Here is a 16,531-nt window from a genome sequence, read left to right on the forward strand (position 1 = left end):
CGACCCGAATCTAAAGCGGGGGTTGCGTTAACCGGAACTGCGTAACCCCCGCGTGTGTGTACACGGGCGCGGGGTTAACGCGGCCGCGGTGCATCCAGAATCGTTGCAGGTCAGTTACGCGAAAACGGCTCCACGACTCGATGCTACACATACCGTGTTTCGGCACGTAGGACCGAGATCTCGCCGTAAGTACCGGGCATTGTGTAGTTACGCAAGGAGGATTATGTCGGACAGGGATGGATTAATCCATCACTCTCGTGGGCGAAACAATGCCGCGGATTGTCGATTATTTCCCCATTGTGCAAGTAATCCCACGTGGAAAAATAATGAGGTTGCAAAATCGGTCTCGGTGCGCAACGCTTCCGAAATGATAAACCGCCTCTGTAATATTGCACTTTGAGGATAATACAGCGTGTGATCGTGGTAGATGTTGTAATTATTCGTAGCGTATAATTATATGGTAATTACTAATAGTAAGGTATTATTAGCTGATCAAAATTTCAACGATAACATTCATGGAGAGAACAGTTTTGCTGGCAAATCTAAAAAAAAGTTTGGCCATATCTGAAAATAATTTTGTTAGGCTTTTAAAATTATTATGTTCAGGCGTTCAAAATTTTTGTAGTATTATTATCATGTTTAAGCGTCTTGCATAATAATTTTGATTTTTAGCTAAATCAAAAGCAATCTTATCTTATAAACATTATGTTTTCTCGTCCAAAAATGAAATCTTAAATAAAAAGGAGAATCAAATAAATAAAAAATTTTGAAGACCGCCGGTTAAATATGGAAAGTAAAGATAATCCACGAAGTTAACGTACGCGCGTTATTTCGCGTTAATACGCGGCGTCACATCACAAAGTTATCTCGATCACAATGCTATTACAAACATATCAAATACATAGCCTCGTTTCGATAGTAACGGGCCCTACTTCCTATGCGTGCCAGATCGGATGCGCACAATTGCGGTGCAACTTGCTCGTCGTTGCGGCAGAGAGTCTCTTACGCATTCGAGCGCACTCCACGAATCGTAGGCCAGTTACGAGAAAATATTGACTGATCGCGCGTAATGGCGCATCCGATATTAACAATAGTACCGACCCTTCGATCTATCCGCTATCTCACTCGCCGGAACGGATGAGCGGGCGTACGCGTGCACTAACGTGCGTGAGTTAGTTCTATACGTATAACGGCTATAACGGGGTAAACATAGGCGCGCGGATATTAAAGCGAGCGCATTTCCTCGCTCGCATCAATTGTCATTAAACGACATGATTATTGCGCATGTTGACGATTATTGCTGCGATAGACCATTACCGGAATATCCGTGCGGGCCGCGGCCTCATAATGATCGATAGCCGATATATATTCATCGGGCATTTCGTTAATGGCACATTGTGCCAGCCAGTGGCGCACAGTCTCGCGAAAATTGCGACGTTTCGTTAACGAGGCGTTTCGAGGATCGCCGTTAACCAGAGTGTCGCCTGCTCCGGTTTGCGCGAAACATTGTGTGATTGTGATAGATGTGAATGTATGAAAATGCACGGCATATGAAAATAATGGAGATTTTAATATAATTTATATTTCGCATTTATTTATAAATTTTCAATAAATATGGAAAATACTTATCGATATTGGAAATTCCTAAAAATTATAGTCGTTCTAGCAAACATGCGTATTTACACGTTTACAACGTTTACACGCATACAAACTTCTTCTTAAACATATTTTAAATTTCTTATTGGTGATGGAATTTTATTCAAATATTTATATACAAATATTTCACACACATTTCTAAAATGCGACGTCTAATGTGTCTAAATGATATTTTTTTGAACGTGTTTAAAGCTCAAACTTTTCATTTTTGCAATAAAAGAATGGCTTTCACGCTTGGCCCTTTTTTGCAGAAAAGAGAAAGGAAAGTAGAAAATCGAAACAGCTACCTGTTGATCGTGTAATTGTAGCCATTTAACCAATTAACGGCGGATATCGGCGTTACATTGTGTGTGTGTGTGTGTGCTCCGCAAAGAACAAGAGAGGCTTCGCGTTAAATGATGAAAGGCCGTCTTGCGTCTCGAGTAAACTCGCTTATAATATCGTTGGCACATATTACGATCGTTGCGACATGTCGACGACCTGATGGAAGAGGAGAAGAGTAGATACCTGTTTAGCATCGCGTTTAGCAGAATCACGCCGCCACTTTAGTCCGATACTCGTGGCTGTCGTCGCGAATGATCGATCATATCGTCCGTCCGGGCGTAGTCGAAACGAGGATGATCTCGATGACTCGCACCCTCTGAATTACGTCTCGCATGTTGCATATCATATAGAGAAAATCCCCCGTGAGCGTGTATCGTTATATACGCGCGCGCGAGAGAGAGAGAGAGAGAGAGAGAGAGAAGGGAGGAGAGGGCGAATGGGAGGGAGACGCCATCGATCCTTACGAATAAACTGCTGGAAGCCAATTGAGGATGATAAATCTATTTTATTTTCGGCGAATCATGCAGCTCGTGGGGAGAGTAATGGAGATTATTAGGAAGTGCAGGTGCCGTTTATGGATATTATGAGCTCTATCGAATGGCTCCCATAAAACAATAATGGGATTGTTCAACTCACGTGAAGAGAAAATGGAAATGATGCGAAAGGAAAACCCGTTTATCTCACTCGAGGAAAGATACACGCGTAAGCGTCTACATTGATTTTCATTATCAGCAAAAATGACGGTGAAAGTAATAGATATTAGAAGATTAGGTGAACGTTTTTATGACGAAAATTATCTTTTTTTGAAGCCTTTCCTTGAAATTTAGACAGCGAATCACAGTATTTTACTTATTTCAGTATTTTACTTATTCAAAGCAATCCGACTTGTCGTTTTTGAGATTAAAAATATTTCAGGATATTTTGTACGTGATATAATTAATCGTCGTCGTGATAGAAAGAAAAGAGAATTCTCCGTGTCGGTTATAAAGTATCAGAGCGTGAAATACCAACGGGAGACGAATTTATCTTCTTCCATTTTCCGGCGGCATTGTATCTCTCGCGACGGTAACGAGGGGAGGGAGACTCGGAACTTTCAAGACCGATTTCGGTTTATCACAACGGCTTATCTACGCTATACGAGTATTCACGCAAATTTATCGATCTGTCTACAGTCGTTTCGACATAACCGAAGCGCTTCGTTTCGGCTCTCGAGCGTCAGCTTTATACCGCAATCCCTTGGGGACGCGATAAGGAAAAAAAAAAAAATATAAGAATCCATGGGCAGAGTCACGTTATGAGCATGAATTTTTATATTGAGATCTTATCGCCCGAGGTACCCAGTGCTACCGAGAAGGGGAAATAAAAGAGAAGATTTGCGACACCATAATGACATTCGCTACTGCAACGCGCGGTTGCGCGAGATGGTCAATTTTTTCACTTTGTTTTCTTCGAGATTGATTTTCTTTTTAAAACGCTTCGCACTTCCTAATATCTTCCTTTTCTCTCTTCTTCCTCTGATTTTATTTAGTCTAATTTGAAAATTATTTTACTTTAGAATTGATTAATATGATTATAAAATTCATGTATTTTAATCTGCATTATGATCTGCATTAGATCATAGATTTCTTTCAAATTATATTAAATTGAAAGTATTTTATTTTACAAAGTATTTATTTGTTAGGTTATAATAATTATCAAGAGATAGTTAGCTAACTGCTACTTGATTCATCACGCGCGAATATATATAACGGCGCGATGTGTAGCTACGTATGATTATACATACAATGCCGACTACGAGAATAAGCCGCCAGGCAACACGACGTGAGATATGCATGCTACATGTGACGTAATCAAGGCCGGGACGATAGCACGTGCTGGGAAAGTTGAGTGAATACGAAATAATATGCCAGAGATACATGATTCTTACGTTTACGAGATATTTGTTAGCCTCATTGGCCACTTCGCAGTATTATTACTGATCGTATTTAATTCATCAAAATACAAACGAAAAATCTTTTTTCCGTAAAAAGTAAGGAAAAAAATGTAAAATTCGTTGTTTTATTAAATGCATAATTTTTGAGACAAAATTATTTGGAATAAAAATAGTGTGATTTTAGCTATATATTAACATATGAATATATCTGATAGTAAGACACATTTGATAATTTATTATAAAAAGTTAAATAAAGATATGTTGTTTTTATATCAATCTTGTATTTTATGATTATACTTTGATCAATTTTAAATCAATAAAATTTACCAGAAGGTAACACTGCCTCTTATATGTAGTTAGCGAACGACTCTACCGAAGGCAGCGTGGCCGAGCGGTCTAAGGCGCTGGTTTTAGGCACCAGTCCGTAAGGGCGTGGGTTCGAATCCCACCGCTGTCAAATTTTTTTTTTTAAGTTTCCTATCATATTATATTATCAGAAACGATTCGAAATAATATGAACATATAAATAGCACAAATTACAAATTAATACAATTATTTTATGTTATATTAGCATTGTCAATAGAATCAATAATCGTGATGTAGAGATTTTCAAAATCTTTAAACAAATATTTTAAAAATTTTTTGTTTTAAATTTTTGTTAAGTATCTATACTATTAATTCGTTTTGTATCTTTATTAGAAAATTATGTGAAAATTTCAATGACAGAATTGCAACAATTTATACAACTAACTTTATAACAATGTAATATACTAACTCTGTAGTATTATAATATTCTCTCTGTAGTATAATAATAAAGTTAGTAGTAACGTACACCAGTTTGCGTTAATTACGTGTTTAATACAGAATATAAAGTTTATATAATTTTGTTCCACAATGCTAAAATGAACGTTTAAAATTTACATGAATTTATGTAACTAGATAGAATTCTACTTTGCATGAAATGGCAAGTGGAAAATCAAAAGTTAAGGTCCCACCGAGATTTGAACTCGGATCGCTGGATTCAGAGTCCAGAGTGCTAACCATTACACCATGGGACCCTCAAAAATTCTTCTTGATGAGAGAGCTAAAATACCACCTTATTCTAGGTCATTCTGTAATATGATCTCGCTATATTTAGTCCAATATCTCGCGAGATAGTGATAACATTTAACTTGTCGCGTTCAAAGCGTGTGTCATTCATCAGTTCCCTCGACGACAATCATACAGTCGAATGCTCGTGTTTAACTTTTAACCAAAGCATAATTTATTATGTAAATAAATTTTTATCGTGTTAATTAAAGTAAGACGCTATATGTAAGACGAATTGCTACTCTGTATTAGTGGGAGTTTCTTAAAAAAACGGGGATGTAGCTCAGTGGTAGAGCGTTCGCTTTGCATGTGAAAGGCCCCGGGTTCGATCCCCGGCATCTCCAATCTTTTTGTTTTTAATTCTTTTATATATGATTATCTATTCATTTTTTTATGGAAAATAATTTACTCTTACACATATATATGCTATTTATTCAAATTTTGAATTTTTCGTTGAAAAAATATAATTTTTATTTATCTATATTTATTTTTAAATTTTTTCTTACATCCTCATTTACATCGTGACTTCTAATGTGTTTGACTTTAATCTATTACGTAGGTACATCGAAAATTAAATAATTATTTTTTATCGTTAAAATTATTTGCTAAAAGATTATCAAATATGTACACGTATTCGATATAATAGACCTGTTTCTTTTTTTGTCAGTTTCCACTGGACTACAGTAAAATTTTCGCTTTCCCAAAACTTCAAATATATCTATTTCATTTTTAGTGCAATGAGTGTATATTATAGTTCGAATTATAGAAGAGAAGTCTCACATATATCAGTATCATTTGCAGTTTGCATTGAAAGCTCTTCGCGAACAACTTGCCACAATATCACTTTATCGATTTGCTTTTGCGGGACCAACCACGCACGCTCGTCCGGCGTGCGATGAAAAAATCGCGCGTATTTAGAACGTCAACTGACGGCCGTGGCCGTATGTAAAGCGCGTCAGGGGAGACGATGGCATGCAAATGGAGCCGCGCAAAGAGATTGAATGGTAATAGTCTTCGATTCGTCATATGCAAAAGTTCCGCGTGTATCCGCGATCGTGGAGCCGGGCCCCTTGTCGACGCGAGAGAAAGATGCTATCATTTGAATTGCCCGTCGTCATCATACGGGTAGAGATACGTTATACCTATCTCCATCGAATATACCCGGGAATAATCGTGCGAAATATACTGTGACAGGCTCTCCTTTTTTTTTTTCCTCCTTTCTTTCCTCCTCTCTCCCTATGGGGTGAATGCGAGCGCTGTGCACGTGGGAATTAATCATCGCTGGAAAAAACGACGCAATAAGGCAGAACATAGCGCGAATCGCTCGTTCTCTAGCGTAATCGCACGTCGATGAGTCGTACGAGAGGCAAGAAACGCTTGTGGATAACAGCCTTGATTGATCGTAAGCGTACGTGGTAGTCCGTGTTTTCTCTACCAACGGTACAATACACGTGCAGCTTTGTTAGATGCGACGTGTATTTTCCTTCGCTTGTTTCGCTTGAAACGTACATTCGTACATATAACAAGAAGTAGATTGTGTAATATTATCTTTTTATCGTTTTTTTTTTATTCTAAACTTTAGAATAAATCAAAAATTACATGTTCGAAATTATTATAAACTACCTTTTTGATTTATTAAATCATGCGAAAACTCGTATATTTATTTAATCTGAAAATATTCGAAGGACGTTTTTAAAAGTACTTTATACCTGATGAGAGATTTTTATATCTTTGTTTACGAAAATCGAAAGTAATTTGAAAATAAATTGAAATCAAACGTTGTTTGTTTCCAGCATTGTGAAATTTTTAAAGAACGATGCTCCGGACGGATAAAACTCCGAATATAAATTAAATACGTATGTCGCGACATCGCGGAGATTCGGCGAGATCTAATAGAGTCGCCTTAAACCTGCGGTATTCGAAGTATTTTTCCGAAGGGGAAAATAAGAGAGAGTCCACCGGGATCCCCTGTCACTGAACCGTTATAATATCCTGTCCGGCAATCCCGGAGTATCTATTTTGTCCCCGAGAAAGAGCGTAACTATGTGAAAACAACATAAAAAAAAAATCTCGCCGCGCATAGATATCGAGTTTTGACCCCCCCCGGCTGGGGTCAGCACTGGAGCGTGTGACCATTTTGTCACCCTCGCCGAAAATTTTATTTACGAATATCCTTTCGTCTCGCGCGCGCAATAGCGCTCGCGCTGTCCGAATGCGTGACGCGACATAAAAGTGCCGCGTCTACATCCCTCCCCCCTCCCCCGCCCCCCGCCGCGCCGATGCAGTCGCGAATTCTTTCCGAGTTACAAGCGGCGAAACTTCCGGCTGAATTTAAATGTCCAATTGTCAGCGGCGCCGCGCTCCGAGCCCTTCGACGAACGTTTTACGGGCAATCGACGACGAAGGAATAACTTGTTCCGCAACTTTTTCCGTCCAGCTATAGAACGCGTTATGACGTCATGGATGAATTTTGATTCCGCGTAAGAGCTATCCTCGAGTGTTATTGCGATCGGCCGAGCGGTACGTATTTGCGGAATTATTTCGCGAACGGAAGTGATTTTACATTTGGAACGTGCGTCGAATCAACCTATTTCTCGCGAAACTTTTTGGAGGGTATGACTCACATCTGAGATAAAATTTACTATGTTTACCAGGTTTTAATCATGCACGTATATACCGATAGGACCGATATAACGGCAATGATAATAATTATCGTATGATGAGCGCTTCTAGGATAAGAATTCATAGAAGTTTGTATAAAACATTTTATTCCTGTAATATAAACAGGAAGCGGTTAGAGTTAAAGAGCTCTAAATAAAAACGTTCTTCCATTTTCGCGAGTAATCTCTATTTTCAAACGAATCACAGCAACTTTAATTTATATCGAGATAGGATTTCGTGATTTTTTTTTCCCGACCTCGCGGCGAAGTTGCGCGAGGATGAACTCGCAGAAAGAATACGTAGAACAATAAGTCGTGGCAGGTGTTCGATGACACAAAGTGCAGTGGAAAGTGACGGGGCGCTGAATGAATGAAGATATCCGCGGAGCAAAAATCCGTCACAAGTATAGAGATCGCGCCCGTCTCCGTGCCAGAGATAATAATGCTGCCGGCACAGACGGTTTTTGTATCCTTGGCTTTCTTCATTCTTCCTTCGTCGCCCACGCTTCCTAGAGACGACGGTGGGGTGCTTTAAATATTTAGCCGGCTAATTTTCGCGAGGATTTTTAAGCCGACGGTGGAAAGTGAGAATTGAAAAGAAACTCGACGACGCGACGGGATCGGGGGAGGGGGGGGGGGGAGGAGGAGGGGGAGGGAGGCGACCGAGCGAAATGTCCTCTAGACTGAAATAATAATGAGAGGCGCCAGCGTGCCTTTAATCACGATATTAAACATTTACGATCACCACGGCGATGTCCTGCTACGCTAAGATTGCTCCGCTCCTTTTCTCGCGCGGCCTCGATCCGATCTTACCCCTGGAACAAAGCGACTTTCGCTGTAACCCTCCTACGGTTTCCTTGTTTACGTCTAGTCGCTGATAACCTTACACGATGATCTACCTCGCCTCGGGATATTTTGCAACAAGAGTCTAGTGCCTGGAATGCGCTTTAGCTCTCGAACGAGATAAACATGTGCGAAAGTTGATAAAGTTTATTAAGCGTACACATTTACATATTATTATGCGATAAACACGAAATTATTATTGCGCCATCCTTGAGCTACGTGGTATTTTGCTTTTTTAATTAGAACGTTACTATTATTCTATATTTTGGAACACGGTTTTACCTGACGTGGATACGGTTAACCATGTCGGGAGAAACCCTCGAGGAGACAAATCTACTGTGATATACCGATGGCTAGATCTGGGCTCGAGATTATTGCAATGGACGAGTCGGGGTGGAATATAATTTGCAGTAGAATGGGCAATTCAGGCGAAAGGATCGTGGACACTGGCGAAAAAGTCCATTTTTCTTGGCCGACGTCGCTATCGCCAGATTATGTCCCGCGCAGCTATATTGATGACAATGGCAAAGCCGCCGAACCGACTAGCCGGCTCAATCTAGTTCACCGTTTGTTTTGCTTTCACACAATTTGTCATCCATTGTCTGAGCGCACGTACACTCGCTGCCCCGGTCGCTTCGAATCGTTATTTATGGTTTCGAGAAGACGCTTGATTAATTTTTGTCTCGTTCTTTTAATGTCTAAAAATCGTTGGCTCGATTTTCCAAACTTTCATGAGAAGAGTCTTTATTTATAATCAACGTGAAATAATTTTCTGCTAAACGACAAAACGATTAAATTTACAAACACCCTACTTACAGGGAGAAAATTACATTTTTAAGCCGCGATTTAAAGTGACGATGATGCGGGGCGATAGTCCGAGATCTCTGACTACACGGAGAATAATTTAATATTCTTTATTCCGATAATGCGATTTTACGGAACACCGGGCACGCGATGCCTGAGCATTAGAAATACGATTTTCCTTTCGCGAGGGATGGTTCGACCCGTCGAGAGGCATTTTTCTCGAATCCTAACTTGCCGAATTTTTTATTATCTTAATTCGTTCCCCTTCGAATCGAATCACTGTACGAATTTAGAATTACGTAAACAGTGCAGAAAATAGAGAAGAGTGCAAAATTTAAATTATGTGTAGATTATACGTAACAATTTAGATTTGTTGTATTATGTTTTTTATGCGTGCGATTAAATATGTACTATTCTTTAACAATGTTTGTTGGATTCACTTTTCCATCACTACTAAATAATATGTAGCACTTTTCATTGCATGATCACAGATCATAAATTTCTATCTAGTATCGTAAAATCGGTATCGGCATAAATATAATCGGCATAAAATATTGTAGAAAATAGTAAGAACCTTGCTTTTTTAGCTATCCCTTTTCTTTTTTGTGGTACCTATGTCTCGAAATTCGATTACGGTATTGGCAGAAGCAACGGGTCCTAAACTGCAGGGGATTCTCGCAGGCTTCATTGTGTACACTTCAGTAGGGTGTAAGGGTTGCTTGAGGTACATTCATCTTTTTCCTTCTTTCCAATCTTTTTTTTTTTACTTTACTAGACTCTCGTGTTGCACTCTCGAACGAAGTCGAGAAGTTCGCGGGGTAATGTGAGAACGACAACAGATGCAGTGGAATGAAATTATCTCAAAGTATCTCGACATTATATGTCAGCGTGTTGTGCTTTTTCAGCGAAATTGTTGTGACAGGCATCTCAATGCGCAATTCTTGTTTTTTCTTCTCTTTCTCTCGCTCACCCTGCCCTCTCTTTCTCTTTCTCTCTCTCTTCTTTCGAGAATTCCCCTTTGATATAGGGTGGACACTTTTACGGTGTCAAGTCCCGGTCTTTTGGGAAAAGGGTCCGCATCGTCTGTCGTTTGGCTAATTCCATTTAATCGGTCGCTTTTTCTTTTCGATACGCCGATCAAACTAAAGCTAGCGCGTGAAAATCGATAAAGATTTTTCATCTCTAAAGTGAGATGTATATGTATATAAAAATTTGTTTGACTCTATATTGCATTATTTAAATTAATTTCTCTTATAAAAGATTATTATTCTCAAAAGATTAACTTTTTTGTTATATATGTAATGGATATTATACTACTGTATGCGACTTTTCTGCTGACACGGTTTAATTTTACTTTATGAAATTGCTATTAGTTCTATTAGGAGGTTAGCCAATTGGAGTTGGTAAAGCGTACAACTTCGCGTCGGTTTATCTCGCGTTCTCTAATTATCCATGACTATTCATCGAGTCATTTATACTCAGCGCAATTATCAGCACCATCAGTCTTCAGAGCAAAGTCATTCGGAATCCGATTACGTCGAAAGTCACCGTCATTTATCTTCTCGAGAGAATGTCTTGAAATCGCACTACGTTCGCTCAAGATATAATTAACGATTAATTATAAATAATAAATGTAATGTAATAGATATTTTCTAAAAATAGTTTTAGAAAAGACGAGGATCGAGTAGTTGTACAATTATTTACTGTATGCAAACTGTATACAAATTTAATCTTGCATGAATTTAAATGAAACGTATTATTAAAAATTTAATTCAAACCAGCAATTGTTTCATTGTTGTTTCATTTTATAAATTACGAATTAATGTTCTGAAGAAAAAAAAAATTTGCTAAGTGTGGGGTTCGAACCCACGCTCCCAGATGGGAACCAGATCTTAAGTCTGGCGCCTTAGACCGCTCGGCCAACCTAGCTTTGATGAATGTCGAGTGAAAATGGCACCACATAACCTACCTATACGTTTGTAATATTTATTTCATGATTACAAATGATTGCTAATCTGATTTCACAATTTTGTGAAGCAAAATTTTATAATGATTTGCATTATTTAATTTAAATTTAACATTTGAAAATTATTTTACTCCTTTATTTAAGGTAAAATAAAAATAAATTAAAATATAATGTGAAATATTTTAGTATCATAATAATAAATAAAAGCATAAATTAATAAAAGTGGTATTTTTAAATAATAATATTCTGTTATTTTCCTGTTATTTTGATATTTTTAAAATTCTATTATTTTCAGAGGAATCAAAGTTTTTAATTCTACTATTATTATTATTTCCTGCTTTCGCGTGGTCATCCTCTGTAAATTGTGTGTAATGTCTCGATAAGTTCCATGGAATGGGAAACACCGCGTGACGTGAGTAAATGTGTGTATGAATTCTTCGTGCGAGTACACGCGAGCACACGGTAATTTGCTCATGACAGCTAATGCGCCGCCTGTCTTTGTGTTTCTGCAAAAAATCACGGAAGTTGTAAAGCACGACGCGCTATTTGAATAATATCGTCATCATTCACCCCACTTATTCCGCAGTGTGACTAACGATGAGCCGAGGGGAGAATAGCTGGTACTTATGAAATTTGATCGTAATCGACTAATTCGCGACCGGTGCTTTATAAGAAAAATCTCCTGGCGCATGTCGGATAATCTTTCTTTCCGAAACAACATCGTGCATATTATACATTTTCTCCGATCGATGTGTTATGTCATTTCGAAGATAATGGAATATTACGATATATTTGGAGGTGGTGGAGAAGTGTGCAAATCCTGAGTCTCAATAGTAGGAGTGCTGAACGTACGATCTTCACCGTCATACGAGAACGACAGCTCGCGCTCCGTGAACGATCGTATCTGCGTGTCATCATGCGGTATACCCGTCGCCGTCTGAACGTTTCTCCTCGCTCCTCACGCGTACACGAGAGAGAGTCCAATGACCCGTTTCCATGTCAGTTTAACACTTAACACCGTGCACCGCGGATTTGCACGCGTATCATCCACGCTCCTCATCGCTTCTCGCCGATGCACACGGGATCTCCCGTCTTGCACCCGGGCGCACCTGTGCGGGCGTGGCGGGGACGATAAGTCAGCGGCGAGACGGGCACGTCCAGGGCGGTAGGCAAGGTATATGCAATAAAAGCGAATCGTACATCCGCGCGATGTTCCGTAGCGACGTAATAAAAAAGGGAGACCCCGATAAAAGTGGCCGGGGCATATCGCGGCGGCCGCCGTTGCCGGCGCGGCCTCGCGAGGCGCAGTCGATGTGGTTGATGTTGGAATCGCGTGCCGGCCGGAATGTCGTACCAGTCTGCACCTATCCCGTTGTTAAGGCGTCCCTATCCGCCTCCACCGTCCTTCCCGCCACCTCCCTTCTCGCCGATCGCCCCGCGGTCGTGTCATTAGCGTAATCATTCTCCGTCACTTGGACGATTCCTCGAGAGCGCCGTGGGCCTACGAACCACTTCATATTTAAATCGCTTCGAGTTCGCTTCCACTTCCGACGCACGCTTTGGGGTCTCCTTATTGTTCACCGCGGGGAATCGTAATGATCGTCGGTAACGGTTCCGCGAGCTATGAGAGTTCACGAGGAATAAAACCCGCTCCTTCTTCCCCGCGTACCGCATCTTGTTCAATTCTTTTTCCGCGTAGAAGGTGCAAAATGCAATTAATAAAAGCCATTAACGTATCGCCTTGTACATGTTCCTTATGTTTCCTTCCACGATGATTTATCTTACGTGAAATACCCGTTGCAATATTCCGATACGTGCATTTGTCATGGTGAGGGTTTACTTGTCAAAAGCACGTCCGCGTCGTTCGAGCCGTAGCAGAAAAATAATTAGACGAAACAGACATTTCTCGAGCGAGCACGTGTGTCTCAGAATGCAGGCCCCAGCTGTTAACCGCGCTTCGACTTTCTCTATTTAGGCTGCCATATGCCAAACTTTATCTTTCTTAGGAAGACGTGGGGCCAAGAGTGACGAGAGCAATTTATCTCCAAATTAGTTAGTTGTGAATAATTACTGTGACTATTTCTGCTATTTTTAGCCGAAACTGTCGCACTATTTCGCATTATTTGCAATAAAATGAATGAGACTTGTTTTAAATAATCTATAATTCCTTCCGTTCGATTTAAAAATAAAATTCTATTTATAATCTTACATGACGGGTATTATGTTCGACATATGAATGTATTTTAATCTACGCGCGCGCACACACACACACACACACACACACACACGCGCGCGCGCGCGCGATGTGTAAAATTAAATTCTATTCTGAATTATAAATTATCTGAAGCGGACTTGAGAACATTTGAAATACTTTATTTGTTTAAGCGTCCGCGATAATTGTGTCGAAAAAAATGGAGCACGTACAACAAACTGATTCATGTTACGTATAGTTTATAGAAATGAATGCTATTTGCTCGGCTAGAAATACGGTATAATTGATAGATAATATTGACGAGAAAATAACACGAGAAACCGCGAATGCGCGCTCGGAGAGTGAACGAAGGGCTTTGTACGGGCGTGATTGGTCAAGCAATTTGTTTGTAAACGCTGATTGTGTCTATCGACGGCTGTGATTTGTGTAATCGTCTTCGACCCCGCGGGTTATCGCACTCACGGAACAGTCTTCCGTTGTATGATTTTTATTCGCTCGGAGTTTTCACCTTATCACTATACATAAACATTATGTGACCACTGCGTGCTTTACAAACGCAACGCTATTACGCAATCCTTCTCGACACGCTTTACATTACTCTTTAAGTATCCAAGATAAAACGGCGAAGAAAATTAATTTAAAATTTTTTTTATCATACATGTCACAGATATCTTCTAAATTCGAATGGAACGTGCAAATTAATTTTTTTAAAAACACTACTCGTAGCCTGTATGGCATAGTATTTAAAAATGCAAGCTGAATCTATTAATATCAGAACATTTGTAATAGATAAAATAATACTTTTGAAATATAGGTGTATGTATATTTTATTTTAGAATATTCTATAAAAAATTTTTGCCATGTGTCTCATTTCCTTTATGATATTTTTGTTGATCTCTTTTTTTTCACTTGCATATGTATGTATGTGCGGAGATGCGACATATAGTAGAAAAGTGACATTTTTGCTTGTTAAAAGTTGAATATGATATCGCTGAACCGGAAAGGTGGTATAACAACGTCCTTTGACTTTCAGTACAATATATACAGTTCCGCGTAGCAAAAATTAGCTTTTGAAAATAATTCACGTGTGTTATCGGCTACTAAGGGTCGTTTCATGTCGCGGCTCGTCCTTTACGTCATGCCGCATGGGAGTGCTTTTATGTCAATGCTTCAAAGTGACATATGAGTACCTAAAGGTACTATACGGTACAAAAGTTGAACGCACGCTTCCGACTTGACATTGTTATTATTCTTCATCGCTGAGATTTATCGATGTAATTACACACTATCTATCGCTGCTGGTTTATTAAGAATTTTTATTTTGTTTTTTTTCTTGAACCTATTTATGTTTTAAATATTTCTAAATATTTTTTACTAAAAAATGTCTAGACTTATAAATTATTAATTTATTATTTAGAAAGATATTAATATATGCGGTTTCATACGCAGCGCATAATTATTCCTCATTTGAATGAAAAGATTTGAGTAATAAATTATATTATATTTTTTTGAAATAAAATAAGGAAAAAAAACATATGAAAGGGTCGATTTATCGAAAGATTCATACATTGATTAGATGATCGCGTGAGTTTCTCACGATAATGTACCACGAAAGAAAAAATGCGAACTGAAATGCGACTTGATAATACCGAAAGCATATCGGCATCGCGATGGCGCACACGAGGAAGAGCATTGTCGATTGCATCCGCGTCGGTACCGCTGAAGTACTAATCAGAAGCCGCTGTCTTTTAAGATTATTAAAATCGTCAAAGCGAGAGACTCCTCAAAGGGTTAATTATCCTACCGGCTGTTTATGGCTGAGCGCTGCGCTTTCCTCGTTCGCCAGAGAGTAGATGTGAATAAAGAACGAGCACATCAACTGGGGATGAGGTATACGGAGTTGAGATACCGCGGAAAAAAGGCTTTCTGTTTACAACGTGCATTGTGAGAATTAAGTTTCGAGTTGCTCGTCTGATCGGCAAGTAGTATATCCGGATTGGTGAACAGTCGGCTCACCACCGTCGGCTTTTTTGCTACATTACTTCGGCAGGATTGGTCTTTTAAGTATACCTCATATTTTTTAATATTTAATCGATTATATTCCAAAGAAAATAAAAAATAATATACATATAATATTCCTAGGCAGTAAAATATTGTCGCACTCTTCTTTCGCAATCTTCTTATCCGATGAAAACTAGGTGCTTAATATGACAAATAATATTCACATTGTCGAAATGTGCAATGTCTAACAGCCGCCTAAAATAAAAAAAAAAAAAAAAAATAAATCGACATCCCGGAGGAGATAACAATAATGTTCGATACTATTTAAAAATGAGAATGTGAGTTGATAAGGCATACATCATTATCGTTAAGACCAGAATTTGAGCTACATATTACAGCCACAAAAACATCACGGAGGCCACCCGCGATAAGTCCGGGAAATCCATTTTATCCGACATTATATCCGTCTTTCCTCGCTCCAGAACGAGAAAAGAAACAATGTGGAGAGAGGCGTAACACACGTGTGTACGTCCGTACAAAACTGGTAAATGGACTGTCCCTCGTCGTCGAAAGGGTCAACAACGAGCGCGCGGACGCGGAGAGGACGAGAGTATAATGATATCTCTTGCACTTACGCCGTCTTATGCGAGTGTACTTAGACAAAGTACTTGCTCGCAATCGCTTTAAGAGCGAGAGCGTGCCAACTATGAAAGGTGTTAAGAGACACTGCGCGAGCGTTCTAGCTATACGATAAAGCTCACGTGTAAAACCGTCATCGTCGCGCGTACACGGCTCACGGATTAACGGCAAAGAGGACGATAGAAGGGGGGAAGAGATGGGGGAGGGGGGGAAAGATAAAGGAGAAGGAAAAAGGTTCGTGTGGGGCCGACGACGAACGGCATCATCGGTTGCGCTTTTAAAGAACCGCGAGCACGCGGTTATTATGGGCGCGAGATATGATCCGCGTGACGCATTAATGCGTTTACATGTAAACGCGAAAAATTGCGGACGCTAAATGCACGCGATTTATGCTACTAGCGAAC

The 16,531-nt window shown here is 39.5% G+C and overlaps 1 protein-coding gene and 4 non-coding genes across 5 annotated transcripts in view; 3 read left to right on the forward strand and 2 right to left on the reverse strand.

Moving 5' to 3' along the window:
* The window catches only part of LOC105432975 (uncharacterized), a 296,484-nt gene that overhangs the window by 3,699 nt on the left and 276,254 nt on the right, over window positions 1-16,531 (forward strand). The window lies entirely within an intron of this gene.
* TRNAL-UAG (transfer RNA leucine (anticodon UAG)) lies at window positions 4,291-4,370 on the forward strand. Its single transcript has one exon. It is a non-coding gene; the product is annotated as a tRNA-Leu (tRNA).
* Window positions 4,900-4,971, reverse strand: TRNAQ-CUG (transfer RNA glutamine (anticodon CUG)). The gene has a single exon. It is a non-coding gene; the product is annotated as a tRNA-Gln (tRNA).
* On the forward strand, window positions 5,275-5,346 carry TRNAA-UGC (transfer RNA alanine (anticodon UGC)). The gene has a single exon. It is a non-coding gene; the product is annotated as a tRNA-Ala (tRNA).
* TRNAL-UAA (transfer RNA leucine (anticodon UAA)) lies at window positions 11,155-11,238 on the reverse strand. The gene has a single exon. It is a non-coding gene; the product is annotated as a tRNA-Leu (tRNA).

Source organism: Pogonomyrmex barbatus, unplaced genomic scaffold (assembly GCF_055798465.1).
Source record: "Pogonomyrmex barbatus isolate J1 unplaced genomic scaffold, ASM5579846v1 scaffold4, whole genome shotgun sequence".
Lineage (NCBI taxonomy): Eukaryota > Metazoa > Arthropoda > Insecta > Hymenoptera > Formicidae > Pogonomyrmex > Pogonomyrmex barbatus.